The sequence below is a fragment of the Hippocampus comes genome, unplaced genomic scaffold (genome assembly GCF_001891065.2).
Source record: "Hippocampus comes isolate QL1 unplaced genomic scaffold, H_comes_QL1_v1.1 scaffold129, whole genome shotgun sequence".
Classification (NCBI taxonomy): domain Eukaryota; kingdom Metazoa; phylum Chordata; class Actinopteri; order Syngnathiformes; family Syngnathidae; genus Hippocampus; species Hippocampus comes.
In genome coordinates this window covers 11,341-27,599 of record NW_017805992.1, presented here as the reverse complement: position 1 = coordinate 27,599, position 16,259 = coordinate 11,341, and the positions used below count along the sequence as shown (strand labels likewise).

Sequence of the window (16,259 nt, the reverse complement as noted above, 5' to 3'; positions counted from 1 at the left end):
ATATATATATATACTCAGAAGGGAAACACAGAGAACATATAGAACTATTTTCTCAAGATATCTCTCACAAAAAAAGTCAAAATCATGTTACGTTTAAAAAATGATGTTATTAAAACACAGGGAGAAATAAAAACCACTCATTTCAAACTCCCTGTTTATTGGCACAGTAATGTCCACTTTGTTATTGTAATCCAAAAAGTTGACCCAAAGTTTTCACCACCGCTGGGTGCAATAATATTAGCAGAGAAGATTTATACCAGTGTGTGTTGAATGGTTCCAAATGATTGAATCCAAAAAGCAACACATTTTCATTGTGTGACATCAAGGCGGCGTCCTTGAACGTCAGCGCGAGACGCTGCGCATGCCAGTGTCAACCCACTTCGCATCCGCACAGGATGCACTCAGCTTGAGCGGGCTCCAAAAGCAGCTGCGCACCACCCTTGTGTCAATGTTGCGCGCCACCACATGCACTCCTTGACTTGTGAGCTTTCAAGCCTTGTTGTCTTCGGTCATAAGTCAACCTGTACACTTGTACGTACTGGGGACAGACGATTGTTTGCAGACCAAATGACCGCATGTGACAACAATTCACAATGATGTTTATTAAGGGTTAGCCCCCTCCCCAAAAAAGAGAAACTTCAGGCGATAATATATATCTTGTATTTCTACTAGCCTAAATGTTGTATTGTGATAAATATTCCATTTGTGGACAAAGAATAAAGCGGAATTAAGACATCTGTTTTCATTTCTCTCAGGGTGCTGCCATTTTGTCCAATACCAGCCTCTACTGTTAACTGAAATTGACGATAGTGTGTCCCTGGGCTCGCATTCCGAACGTTCAGGCTCACTTGGTTTCTGGGTGTGGTCATCACGTTTACAGGAAAATAGCTCTCCATAATATTCTGCTTCATAAACAAAATATTGTAATATGTTTTTTTCAATTACAAATATCCCTCTATAATATTGTCCTTTTTAAAAACATATAATACAACCATAACTCAATACACGGTAAAGAATTAAACGGTTTGACTGCTGGTGTGTGCAACTGGATAGAGTCACGAAGACAAATGAAAAAAGACTCAGTAAACTGCAGTCATATTTGTTTTTTGCAAAGGATAAAGAAAATATGCCTGGGTATTGTTTTATTGTGTCTCTAAAATGTTGCTGCACCATTTTATTTCAAATGTGCATTTCACAAAAGCACTGCTATTTGTTAGCTTGTCAATGGAGTTTCCGATTACGTGTTAACATGAAGCGAGGGGACCAAAATGATGTGTTTGCTACAAGTACTGTTGACATTTAATTTTATCGGTTTCATGTTTAGTTTGACAAGTTCAAAAGGCCCAAAAATTTCACCTGAGAGTGGAAATAAACAGTTTGAAGCCTCTTTTTTTGGAAAATGGTTGACTATCTGAGAACGTTGAACTGCGATTCAGCGAGAGTTCAACCAAATCTTTGCAAGTGAGTTCAGCCCAAAACTGTGTGCAAAATTGCATGCTGGCGCAGCAGTTTTTGCCACACTTGTCGAACATCATTAACCGATGTTTTGGTTTGTGAGCGAGCGGTCGACGATGATGACTGATTGTTTGTCGGATGTGCGGTCCGGCACGGGCTAAAAGCGGCGCTGCCGACGTCAGCGACGCTAAGCGTGGCAGCGGCGGACTTTTCAAAAGCGAGACAAGTCAGCAAAAAGGCGCGTCGGGCTGACCGGCGCAAACAGTAAATCAGCGGCTTCTAATTAGAGCACAAAATATCGCTGAAGTAGCAAAGCGTGATGGGGCATCACAAGCACATGGAGCGGCGTGGCGAGTCTGCGGCGTGAGCTCGTGACGACAATGTTTGCGCCTTTCTGGCCTCCACATCCCAAGCCTCAAAGATTGAAAGTTACGACTTGAAGACGGGACGGTCCAGGCGCAACTTTCTTCCGACAGCTCCGGAGGATCGCTTTCATGTGTGTTGAAAGACTTTACGCTGGCCGCACTACACACACAAACACGCACGCACACACAAAGCTACACAGCTTCTGCACACATGTTATCAAAGAAACAGGCTGCTGATCATGTGTGGAGCATTTAAGTGCCTTTACACACACGCACCCTCAGGGGTGAATACATGCTAATGTAGCTATTGACACTGCAGTGGCCCCTAACTTGAAATTTCAGGGGCACAAGCAGAAAATCTAGGTGGTCGCACACGATGAGTCAACTCGCAACGTAAATCCGGTGGTGTCTTCAGACGCAACTTTAGCCTGGATCAGAATATAAGATTTTAGCCCCATCAGATCAGGCCCGATATATTTTGTTGGGAATGACAAAACTCCTTTAAAAAAGAAAATCCATAAATCCACGATCAGCAAAGAAGCCCCACAATGCCAAAATGTAAAACTTTAGTACGTTCGATTTTTCGGAGATCTTCTGTGTAATGTGACTGTGAGCCCTGCAACATAGTGCTTTGATGTGAAGGCTCAACAATTTAGAAACCGAACCCCCAATATTAAAACACATGATTATTTTCAGGTCCTCTTTCTGATTTATTCTTTTTTTTTCATCAAACACAACCAAAAAATTAATCTGGGTTGAAATGAACAATATCATGTGTATTGTCCAGTTTTGTACACAAAAAGAAAGGCAAATCAACCATGAATTTATATGACCGTTTAGCAACATCAATTACACCTATGAACAACTTTGACTTTTTTGACTCTTTTCATTAAGCATCAACAACAGCACAAAATTATACCAAACAAGTGTGGTTTGAACATCAATCGGTATGTCAGATTGCAACAATAATGCTAACAAATCAGAGGTTGTATTAGTTCCACTTTTCATGTTTCATGAAGCAATGATATCTAAACGTGTAATTATGAGGTTTTCAGGATACCAGTTGTTATTCGGATTATCTTTTTTTTTTTTGTGGTTGTTTTGTTTGACTGGCGAACGTAAATTTGAGATCTGACTGGTGTATGCTGGCAGCGAACTCAACTCATCTCACAAGTAGATTTTTTTTTCATTTCCACTTTTTTTTTGTAAATGTATACAGACTTGTTTTACTGAGTCTGAGAAAAAGAAGCTTCAAATTGGTTATTGCCTTTCTCAGATGAAATTTCTTGGCAAAAAAAAAGAGAATTACATGTGTCTTTAAAACAACCACAGAGCTTAGCCTTTAGTCTGCTAGCTTAATGCTAACATATAATGGGAAACACCATAGGCACACGCTAGCCATTAGCCTCTATATTGCTTTCACGCTTTAAGCAACAAATATTTGAACACAAACGGTGCAACAACATATTAGACAGAAAATATAACAATACTTGTAGGCATGTATTTTTAATCTGCGAAAAACGAAGATTACTGTATAATACAGTAATAATACTGTAATACAGTATTACAGTATACTGCCTTTCAGTGGCTGATCAAATGTGTTTCATTGCTCTATAAACTATGGCTCTGCGTACAAATACAGTAACTGCCATTTTGGCAAAGGTACACAGATTTGGATGTGACTCATCTTGCTGGGATGTTTTCGAAAAGTCAAGAGCGTCTTCCTGCTTGACTGTGACTAAACGATGTAGATTGACACACAGGTGTCCACTCAGAAGGGAAACACATTCGTCACATGAACAAAAACAAGTCACATCCAAACAAACAAAGAAACAAGGGGGCGTTCAAAAGGATGCGGGAATGCGTTTCTACTTGGCAGACGAGCGTGAAGCACCATAATTTTGCAGGGATTGGGGGGTAAAACAAAAAATAAAAAACAAGCTCAGTGGTCCGCTTGAGTGGTGGATTTTCCCATGCCCCGCTATCTGTTCTCAAGTCTTCATCTTTTCAATCTGTTCTTCCCAAAGGCTCTGGGCTTCATGCTTATTGTCCCTCAATGGCGCAGTTACCTCCCACCTACAGAATGCACCTTATTTCCTTCTCGGCCTCATTCGCATTCAATGGAGGGGCAAGTGGGACTGTAAACGCCTCAGGCGACGGCCACACAAAGTAAACCGAAATCAAAAAGGAAGGTTTTCAATGAGAGTGTGAAATGAGCGGCTCTCCACCAAAGCGTCGTTGCAAGAAAAAAAACACACACACACAAACATTTGTGGTGCGTTTGAAGTTAAAATGCTGCACAATTGGGGCTTGCCGAACATTTCTTTGAAGGATGTGCCTTAAATGTACTTTGTATTTCGATGGATTTGTATTTTATGAAGAAAAAAGTATCACTAGTGTGACAGTCACATTTTAAAAAGTCTTACAAGAAAAATACTATGTTGAGGAAGGGAAAAGTGTCATATTGGCACTGTTTTTTTAAGGAAAAAAATTCAAAATTTTCAATGTCTTTCTGTCCACTTTTGGAGTTTTAATTGTGCAACATAATTTCAGACTGAAACCAAAGGTGTAATCTTGTGGGGAAATCAAAGAATGTCTCATTTCTGTTCAAAATTGTGAATGCCACAGATTTTGCATTCAACCACCTGAAAAGGATTTTTTGAAATTGCAGTTTTGAATTTCTTTTGAAAAATGTTTTATAATAATAATTATTTTCACACTTTTTGTTGTGTTGTGTCTGCTAATTGAGGTTTTACCACTGTGACTGGTTAGTAGGTTTCTTTTTATTTATTTATTTGGGGACCCTTCTGTCATCTTGCAACATTTTCTGGATAAAGGATTTTGATTTGGACCCATTTGAAGCGCACAACAATTGGCATCATTACAAGGTCAAAATAGCCATTACAAATGACATGTTTGCCCTCAAAAATGTGCTTATTGTACTTCCATTGTTTCTTCAGTAGGAAAATGTTGCGCTTTTTCTTGTGTGCTGTTCAAGCCCTCAAGTGCTGAGACAACAGCGGCCGTGCGCCATCAACATCAAGGCGACGCTTTCATCGTCTCTGGCGAAAAATACTGAAACAACATTTCAAATTGGAGCGCAAATAGAAGCCTAATGAGCAGAAATTGCTTCCACGTTGGAGCTATTTTTTCATCCTCTGAGCACCGTCGCTTCATTTCAGCGCTAAATCGCTGCGCTAATCCCCCCCGACCGCCATACCAAAAAAAGAGGGGGTGTCAAATATTTGCTTTTCGCCACACGCAAGTCCGATCTTGATCAGCGGCATTGCCTATGTCAATCATGTCCAACTCGTAAACAACCTCACTGTAATTCAGCGTTTATTCGTATGAACTTTATGTAGCGTTGTGGGTTTTGTTTGAATTGAAATTAAATTGCGCAGTGGTTGATTTTGGATGGCTCTCATCTTGCGTTCTTAGTCATAAAAGTGAGTGTAAAACAATGCTTTGACCTCACGAGCAACATCCACGCTTTCCTTCCACTGCATTGACTGAAAGGGAACGTCATACTCTTCCATAACCATATATTGTTTTGGAAGACAGTGATTGGCTGCATTTTTTTAAAATACTGCAGTTGTGTGTGTTTTGTTTTTTTGTTTTTTGGGGGGGGGGTGTTATAATTATCCGTGTTTTTTTTTTCCCTGGAAGATTAAAATCAGGATCGTTAGCAGGCTTCTGCAGAGCTTGCCTATGAGTTGGTCATTTGAATGTCTGGGAATTATGGCCCCAAAAAAATCAGTCTGGGTCTCAAGGGTTCATACACAAGTTGTGTTTAGTTATGGTTCGTAACGCCGTTATTCTTGAATGCTCCCAGCACTTGCTAATGCAACATGAAGCACTGACGTTAATTTTATGACAATGTACAATATGTCGGGAGTATACCCAATACTCTGGAAGCAACTTCAAAACAGTACAAACTTGCATTATTAGGGATAATTTTTTTGTAGTCTGGATGTCATTTGAAAGCTCTTTCCACTTTAGGAGTTTTGCCTGTTGAGCATTCCCAGCTGGTGATAGGATGCGCCCAGATCCAGAAGGGCCTCCGTTAATTGGGCCAAAGCTGCTGTGGCAAAAAAAAAAAAAAGTGTGTGGGCTCAGCACGCTGCCTCGCAAAAAACCTGGGTGGTTTCACCATGAATGAAGAGGAGGGCCCCGATTGTTTAGCGCAAATTCCATTGGGTGTTGACTCTTCAGTATCACATGCAGCCTCGCATTGTGGTCGAACTCATAAATAAGAGACTGACAGTGAAGCATCTGCTTACGTTGGCCGCCAGTGTGAATTCTCCAAGTTCAGCAGAGGGTCAGCTGCTGATGAGAGCTTTGGAAAAAGAAGCTTCGACTCCACTGTCTCGAGAAGCCCCCGCCCCCGTCAATGTTGCTGCGTGGCCGCAGTGAAGGGAGAGGCCTTGTTTGGTGATTTGGTGCGACTTAAGGAAGGTGGTCCTCATGACAATGACCTTGACTTGTACACAAACAGACTCTACCACTGTGACACAGGTGAGATCAAATGGTCTGAGGAGTACTGTTTGAGCCCTGCATTCACATTTCATTTCCACTTTTTTTCATTGCTGGTTTCATTGTTTTCATCTGCAAACTAAGATTTAGATACTCTTCTCTCGCATCTTTTTAGATATTACACAATGACAGTTTGATGCCTTCCATGAAGGAAAAACTTGAGTTACGGACTGTTGGGTTGCAGGTTCAACATGAGCAAAGGATCAAAATATAGTTGCTGTCCAATGAAAACCGTGCATCTCGATGCTTTTCCCCTCAAAAACAACCCTAACCCTGACTCATATAATTTGGCTACTCTGCAAAATCTAATCATAACCCTCGTGCTTTATTTTTACAAACCCATTTTTAGATATGACGTGCTGACAGCTTGATGCCTCTCTTACACTCAAGACTTGAGTTACGAACTACAAGACTGCAGGTTCAACATCAGCAGAAGATCAAAATATCTGTCACTGTCCAATGAAAGGCACGTATCTCCATGTTTTTTTTTCCCCCCAATCAAAAGCAACCCGAATGGAGCTGTCACAGTACACTTATTATAAACGGCATTCACTGTGAGGTAGGCGCAGGGAGGATGGCCGCCCGGCTTAGTTTTGACATATTTATTGACGGTTGCGAAGCAAACGGAGAGAAAGTAGCCCAGTGCCTTTCACGTTCTTCGAACTGCAGTTCAGCAATTTTCATGTGTCACCTTTAAAATAAAAAGCCCTGGCTTTATATTGATTGAAGAGGAGCGGCAGCAAGAAAAACCAAATGTGTTCATCCGATTACAAAGGCACGGCAGGATCTGAGTCTCCTCTGTGAGTGCTAGCCATTTGGAGGCGACCGCTTCGAGGTGTCCTTCAGGACTCTTCAATTTTCTCAAAAATGTTTTTCACTGAAGCCGACAACACTGCCAAATCTCTTTCTCTTTTCACTCTGACGTCATTCCGCCATTATCTCTCCTGTTGAGTGCGTCATCTGACATCACCGCGACGCTGAGCAAATATTGAAAAAAATTGGCATTATGGCCATTTAAAGCTCGTTCGATGCCAAGGAGAACATGTTGGCTATCCCCCACATAGGGCCCCTCTTCATCAGCAGTTAATGGCTGGTGACTATTGGAGGGAGTGGGGGGGGGGGGCAACATAGGGATGGCTTTACATCGGGGGCAAAGGGTTGCTTCAGCCCCATCAGAAAATCTGTGTAGCCCCAGTAAACCCCCCTCCAGCATTTTATTTGACATTTTAAACGGTATTGATTTTCTCAGCCTCCCGATGAATTGGTCAAGTTCCACTTCAACCCCGGGAGAGAAAAAAATCCTGGAGCTGTGCCTGCCCCAACAGACGGCTAATATTGGCCCATATCAACAACGGAACTGGAAACCCCGTCAATAACTGTAATGACACATCAGGATTTTGAAATCCCTGTATTGGACACCCCAAGCACTATCGTTGTATCGCCATATTTTTCGTCTCAAAAGCAACAAGTATAATTTGCACATGCTGTAGAATCTCCAAAGCCAAACTACCCAGAGGTCAAATAAAAGAAGAATTGTTGGCCTTTTATTGGTCTCATTTATTTTTTTTAACATCAAACCCAAATGTTTTCAGGCATAAGTAACGGAAAGGGCCGGCTGTTCCGATATGTTTGGAGGGAAGAACCTGTGATTCATTTATTATTTATTCAGTTTGATTGTTGTTCGTTTTTTTGTTTACACTTGAGTGGTTTGTAAAAACGTTTCATGTGAGGCCTTACCTCATGAGGTAAGTATTGGGTTTCACCTCTATTTCTGTGGGAAAAACTGTCTCCAAATCTGAACATATTTTCTAAAAAAAAAAAAAATTTAAAAACCCCAACAACACTGCAAATGACCCTTCCTCCAAGTTTTGGAAGCACATTCAATGAAAAACATTGACAAAACTGGCACCAACGCTGGGGATAAAGACTTCAATGAAAACCAATGACATGGTAATTGGGATTGTTCGTTTGCTCCTTGAACCTTTGTGCAAGGCAGCGGACTCGAAGTGGGTAATACATCTTTTCCCAGAAACAACCAAAAAAAAAGGATAATATTTCATAAAAGATCTTTTCACTTAAAAGCCTGGCTTCCACAATTGGAACGAAAACCTTAAAACATGGTTGCGGTTAAAAGAAAATCCTTAACTACACTTGCATAATGACACACATGACTTTATTGTGGCGTTAATTGACAACCTTGTCAGAAAGAATTGCCAACAAGCACATCACAAACGTGGACGTCTCACCACATGCACGCCTCAGTGACGTCCACTCGAAGGTGGCGATGTCAATGAAGTCATCTCTGGACACGTTGGCGAGCGAGTGACATCGACGGTGACCAACTAAAACAGGCGAGAGGAGGAGGTTCTTATTATTGTAACCTTCTACGCCCGAGACTGACAACAATACGCTGGAAAGGGATGAATCGGTGGGGAAAAAAAAAAATGACGGGGAAAAACCGCAAGTGAACAAAAGACGCCTTGAGTCCTGGATCTCCTAGTGTGGGAAAAGTCGAGAGGACATTCTGAAAGGACGGCCACAGTATCTGTGGACCTCAAAAATAGATTATTTCGCTCTCGAGTGGCACAATTTGAATATGCGTCATGGTGGCATAAAGTGTGTGTGGGGGGGTGACATATGAAATCAGATATCAGCAAATCGGATTTGCTTGCAATCTGGTTTTCAAAGATGCAATGAGAATAATAGCTAAGACCGACCACGACCCACCCACCACCTTTGGTTAAAACTCATACTTTGCAATTCAGTCACGTGTCTAACAGTTAATTCCAACCACTGCGCCACAGGAAAACTAATTTTTACTTCCTTGGTCCTTAAATTGCTATCTAATAGAAATGAAGTGGCGGCCCGGTGTTCGAGTGGTTAACGCATCGACCTCACAGTGCAGAGGTACCAGGTTCGATTCCAGCTCCAGCCTTCCTGTGTGGAGTTTGCATGTTCTCCCTGTGCCTGCGTGGGTTTTCTGCAGGTACTCCGGTTTCCTCCCTTTTTCCTGAAACATGCATGGCAGGCTGATTGAACACTCTAAATTGCCCCTAGGTGTGAGTGTGAGCGCGGATGGTTGTTTATCTCTGTGTGCCCTGCGATTGGCTGGCAATCGGTTCAGGGTGTCCCCCGCCTACTGCCCGAAGACGGCTGGGATAGGCTCCAGCACATCTACGACCCTTGTGATGATAAAGCGGATCGGAAAATGGATGGATACAAATGAAGTATGTAGTAGTTTTATCTTTTATCTTAAGTATGTTCATTTATCTGTGCCAACGACATAAAATGACAGGCAGGCTAATTGGAGCAAGAAGGTACAATTATTGTTTCATCACTTTGAATAATAGCTTTGTGTTCAACCAAACTGACCCTGGTTTCACATCAAGTCTGAATCAGCTGTCATGAGATGATCATTATTTCAGTGTACTGCACATCCTTTTGACGAGTTTTCAAATGGATATTTGGTTTATTGGGTGTTGAGAAACACTTGTCTGAGGCAGCGTTTCCCCTACCCAAATGTGAATATATTTTCAGTCAAATAAATATAGCAATTCCTCTGTGTTGTTAAGTTAGTCGGTACATGTATTAAAGTGAATCGGGCTTACCCCAAAAAGTGAGGTGTCTTGTGTTGTAGCCTCTATTTGTAAAAATGCAGCGTTTTGTTGGGAGGCGGTACAGAATGTCTTTTCCGTGGGGGAACTGAGAAGCCCCCGTAACCGGTTCAAATTTGGTGGCGATCAGGAGACTTTCCGAGGAGGGGTTTAAGTATAATCTCAGGAAATGTCGGAAATTTCAGAAAAACAGCACCTCAAACCAATGTGTCAATTTGTGGTTCTTCTGTCCGCGCTATTGAGGTTATCTGAGAGCGCCTGAAAGCTCGCAGGTCAGAGACATCGGCTTCTCCGGAATATTTCCGTGTGATAAAATCCAGTGGTCTCGGCAAGTCTTGTGAAGACCCTCCAAACGCTGCACCTGGTTTGTATTCCACCCTCGCAATCTGCTTTCTTTGGACGCCGCATCTTCCTCTTCTTGAGTTTCACCTTCTCGAGATGTCAAATACACTTCAATATTTGTGTGGGGCGGGGGGGTTGGTTTTGGAGCGGGGAGGTGGCGAGGTGAACCTCCAGTCCATTTGGAAAAGAGATTTATTGGGATTTGGCAGCAGGTTCTGTCCTGTTAAGAGGAGGTTCGGCAGCTGTGAAGGAAAAGGAAAGCAGCAGTCTATAAAGAAGCAATTATGGGACCTGTTCGTGCTTTTGTTGTACCCACCACTTCAACAAGTCAATCTTGGATCATTTTCAAGTATTTTTATGAGGCTTCTTCAAAGGAGAAACACGTTCTTGCTACGTCTGTACCAAACGGTGTCAGCGAACCCGTCGTCTGAGCACGGGCGCACACTCCCATCCCAGGCTTGCATTTGGTTTGGCGACTGAGCAAACAGAGGCGGCTCCGAGGTTCGCCGTAAATTCATGCGACGGACGTTATTTTGAGCGAGGGCACATTAAATGAAGCGTGATGGGTTCACTTGTCCTCCCAAATGTTCCTCCGATGACGGCGGGATGGAATGCTGCCCTCGTTGGTAAAAACAACATCATTCATCAGGGCCGTGGATTCCCAAATGTTCCTCCGATGACGGCGGGATGGAATGAATGCTGCCCTCGATGGCAAAAACAACATCATTCATCAGGGCCGTGGACATGGTCACCGCTGGTGTTTCAAAGCTGGAAATGACACTTAGTGGACTGACAGTGCTTTACCTCCAAACTACACACAGTAGGTTAACAAAATGGAAATGTTCAGTGTTGGGATTAACATAAATGAATAAGAATTTTTTTAAATGGCAAAATTACAGCAGCGGCCCAGTGGTCCAGTGATTAGCACGTCGACCTCACAGTGCAGAGGTACCGGGTTCGATTCCAGCTCCGGCCTCCCTGTGTGCAGTTTGCATGTTCTCCCCGGGCCTGCGTGGGTTTTCTCCGGGTACTCTGGTTTTCTCCCACATTCCAAAAGCATGCTTAGCAGGCTGATTGAACATCTCGAAATTGTCCCTCGGTGTGAGAGCGTATGTTTTTTCGTGTATATGTGCCCTGCGATTGGCTGGCAACCGGTTCAGGGTGTACCCCGCCTACTGCCCGAAGACAGCTGGGATGGGGTCGAGCACCCTCCGCGACCCTTGTGAGGATAAAGCGAAAATGGATGGATAAAACTACAGGTGTGTGATTTCTTTTTTTGACAAAATCATTAGGACTTGTGCACCCTTGTTGAAACTGCTTCAGTTTTCTCAAATGGTTGCCTTCCCTTGACTGTCTGTTTCTGATCTTTCTACACGTTTCACAGGGTTTAGCTCTGGACTCTTCGAAGACTACTTCTTAGCATTCTTGTGTGTTTGGTCCTTTATCCTGTCCGAGGACCCATGAGACCAATCTGTCTGACACTGGGCAGCACATTTGGCTCCAGAACGCCAGGATAGTGTTGAGATTTCATTGGAGCCTGTGGACATTGTGCCCAATCTATCACAACAGCCCCAGAACGTGCTTCACAGTTGGTACAGTGTCCTTTCTGTAAATCCAGACTTAGCGTTTCTTGCCCAAAAACTCAAGTACTGTTTCAGATGGTCATCCTCCCACAAGCTTAGTGGCTTGTCAACATGCATTTTGGCAAATTCCAGTCTCGTCGCTGTCAAGTTATTTCAGTGACCACTGTGGGTTTTTCTTTCTCCAACTTAAGGGCACAAACAATTACTGTCCAAATGTATACAGCATTTGTCAACTAAAATATGAAGAAGAATGGTCAAGCCCTCAAGTATGAGACACCTGACTCACCTTTCCAGACTTTGGGGAATTTAAACACAATGCTTATATACAAGAAGAATGCACTCTTCTCTTTTGACCAATATGGGCCTCAAATTGGGGATCCTTTCATGAGATAAACACGATGCCAGTCATGCATGTCAGACTTTCTCTGGACAATGTGAGAAAGTCATTAGATCTTCTACAAACCACATTCTTAGGCTGAGTTGGCTCTCTAAAAATGCTCAATTAACTCTCTTTCCTAAAAAAAAAAAAAAAAAAAAAAAAAAAGGTGAATGCAGTCAGAATCAGCTCATTGATGAGGTGATGAAATGTTTCCTCTAGTGAGGGTCCTTTTTTGAAATTCGGAGCCAAAGCTTTTCCCAGGTGCAAACCTTTCAATTATACTCATAAGTGGCTCGTGCTTTGCTCAAGTTGGTGGTTGAGGAGCTTTTTCAGAGAGTTGTGTCCAATCAAGAGCCTTTTTTGCCAACCTGGTCAGCGGTTTGAGGCCAGAAACTCAATGTATTTGCGGTCGGCCCGCTCCATTTCTTTTTTTTTTTTTTTTCAAGTTTTAGGCTTGCATAAAGTGGGTTATTCGGGAGCAGCCAAGAAGGCCTGGGTTTTCCTGGCACACAATGGCAGGAAGCGCCGCCCTGCCTCACTATAGATGGAAGCTGGAATAGTGGAGAAACATAGCAAGGAGCGAGATCAAGTTTCTCACTATAAAAATGGCCATTAAAAACATATACATATATACCAATAATAATGTACATTGGGGTTGGGTTAGTCATGTTGGATGCAATAGCTTTTGAAAGCAAGCCATTGAAAGAAAATGGCTGTCAAAACTTTGAAAAGACTTGTTCGGATTCATCTGAAAATTGACTTCGAAGGTGTGGTAGCATCTTGGGAATGACTAAGCCACTAACCCTAGCTCTTAACTACGCCTCTTTCCCAAATCACTTCCCTCTTCCCGAACCACCACCCTTTCTCCTAACCCGACCTACATCATTCTTCCCTACCCACTAACCGTCACCCTAGCCCAGGGGTCGGCAACCCAAAATGTTGAAAGAGCCATGTTGGACCAAAAAACCCCAAAACAAATATGTCTGAAACCACAAAAAATTAAAAGCCTTATATATAAGCCTTACAATGAAGGTATGTAGCTATATTAGCCTACTATCAAAATGACTACGTTGGCTACAAAATACACAATGAGCCTTCATGATTAAATGTTTTTTTTTTCCCTGCAGTGCAAGTGGAGAGCAGGGGTGCCCAACCTTTTTTGACCAAAGATCGACTTTTCGATCAACAAACAACCGCGATCGACCCGTTAGCGCACATATGCACGCACGCACTTACACACGCATGCCATAATGAACAACAGCTATAACGGCCCGGATGATGATCGGAGTATGGGACGCACTTTTGCAGCGTGTTAACTATCGTAGCTGACGTGTACCGTTTAAAAATGTGACTCTCAGCCCTCCAGATTCCCGTTCTTTGCCAGTACCCTCGAGGAATTGGACATAAAACGCTGTTTTTTTTTTTTCCTGCAACAGCCACTTGCCCGGCATCCTTTCCTGCAAATAGAAACGTGTGTCGCTGGCTATGACGCAAATCCTCATTGACAGAAATGTTGAAATTTAATATTTATTCTACACATTTTTACAGCATTGGAAAGCGTTAAGAATGTTTGTCATTTTTGTCCTCCTGCAGAAACCATATTAAAACAAAAATAGATTTCCCTCTCCCTCTCCCCCACCCTCTCTGGTGTGACTGACCAAAGGCCTGAGAATGCAGAATGCTTGTACACATGCTCATGTCAGGATGATCCGACATCTGAGGGTACACGGATAGGGAGTGAAGCCAAGGGCAAGGCGGTGCGGATGTGCTCAGAGTAAATAGGTTCATCAGAATAGAACAAACAATTCCAGATGTTATTTTCAATGTTTCTGTGTTATCTTGTATTGATTATGATGTTGTAATCGTGTGACTTCCAATAAAAGCTTAGGTATGAGGGGAGACTGCAGAGGATTCTAAATTTGGGCATGTCTTGATATTATTGTGCAAATATGATTCACATCCAATTCCCATTCATCTTTATTGGTGAACCCTTCCAATAACCTCGACCACCCCCACTTCTTGCTAACACTTTATCATCACCCCAAACAATCCCTAATTTGAATCCTATCTACGAGTAATAACACGATCGCACCCTAATTAAATTTCGGGTCTGGTCCATTCAGGCTGTTTTTCACCATACTCTTTAAGTTTCCGCACATCACATCCCAAAATATTTTCTTCAGCAGTCATTATTCCAAAAAAGAATAATTGGGCTTAGTTAGTGAACTCGGTGTTGTAGCCCTGGAATATATGCATATTCAAGATTCTTATCTTGGTATGCACAGCTTCAATTATCTATGAGGGGGAAAACTGGGCCATCTTCTTTCCAGAACACTACAAATTCAAAAGATAAAAGACCGCCCTGATGACGATGATGCCAAAAGTAACACAATTATTATTTACTTTTTGTAGACTCTGCTTTAGATCTGAAGACTGGAAAAGTCTTCAGATCATTCGCCTTGTAATGACCTTGAATGTCCACCACTGATGCCATAAAACAACCTGGCTCCAAAAAATGTCAACTGGAGCCTCGGGCTTCCTCTACTCAGAAAATGTTTGAAATGAAAACAAGCTAATTCTGGATTATAGTTTAAAAAATAATCTCAGACTGTACAAACTACCACTCATGTAACGGCAAAATGGACATTTAGATCCTTATTTTATCTAGATCCTATTATATTTTGTATATTTCTCGTAATTGTGGCCTGCATTATACTAAGATACTTTTATTTTCTTTTAAACTGCAGTTGACGAATAATATTTCAATCAAGCATCATATGAACACAGTTGTCCATAACTATGCTTAAAAATAATGCATTAAACCAAAAGCCTCACCCTTAATACAGACCTTGTACCCTTCCTTGGCTTTTTTTGGCCTTCCTTGGGAAAGAAAAAATGATTACCACGACAGAGATCTTCATGAGCAGAGGCACAAAGTTCACTAACATCCATCCATCCATTTCCTGATCCACTTTACCCATACATACTGTATATACAGTAATCCCTCGTTTATCGCGGTTAATGGGGAGCAAAACCACGCGCGACAAAAATCCGCGAAGTAGCGACCAATTAACATAAACAGGTTAAAAAAGTAAATAAATGTATATATATTTTTTTTTTAATTCCGCAAACGGTCCGTGAGAAGCTGCAAAACAACAGCGAGTCACATAGAGAAACATATACAGTACTGTACTCCATGTATATGTAAAATTAAAAAAACATTTTTTTTCTTTTTTTTATGTTTGAAAAACGAACCGCGAAGTAGAGAGGGATCACTGTAGTTACACATTTGTTTGTTTTGATAAACATTTCCACGATGAAAGCGCGATGCTCATCAGTCCAATTCATGGCAGCAACTGAAAAAGAAACGAAAAACAATGGCATTATGAAGAAACAAAGCAAAATGGCATGCTATGAAAAAAAAATGGCATTATACGTACTTTTCAAAAATAAAAACACGGTTTTGTTTCTTTACTTTATTTGCCTTTTATTTAACCTACAAATGTGTCAGATCATTTTGCTTGACCCTGTATATGGGGGCAGCACGGTGGACAACTGGTTACCACATCGGCGCCTCGCAGTGCAGAGGTGCAGTGTTCGGTTCCGGCACCGGCCTTCCTGTGTGCAGTTTCAGGGATGGCAATTTGTTTGTTTGTTTGTTTGTTTGTTTGTTTGTTTGTTTGTTTGTTTGTTTGTTTGTTTGTTGTTTATTGAACCTATATAAAACATACAATAACATGACAAAATGCAAACAAAAATTATGAAAGGAAAATAAAAGTAAAAGTAAGTAATACAAACATCATCACAGTTATATGTTCAAAGGAGTAGGAAGAAGTATACAACTTATCTAGTCCTACCCCTTGTTGTGCAATAATGTATATTGATCATTTCCAATACCAAAGAAAAGGAAGAAATCTACATATCATCAAATACTTTTACCCTTTTGTGTACTATACTTATCTATTGATACACCTTTCGGTTTGTATAT

General features: G+C 41.8%; 1 long non-coding RNA gene across 1 annotated transcript in view; it reads right to left on the bottom strand.

Annotated features, from left to right (window-relative positions):
* LOC109529048 (uncharacterized) overlaps positions 1 to 15,621 on the bottom strand; it is a 20,162-nt gene extending 4,541 nt beyond the window's left edge. Inside the window, exon 1 of the long non-coding RNA XR_002170769.1 lies at positions 15,548 to 15,621. This is a non-coding gene — a long non-coding RNA (uncharacterized LOC109529048). The remainder of the gene's footprint in view (positions 1 to 15,547) is intronic.
* Positions 15,622 to 16,259: the final 638 nt, after the last annotated feature.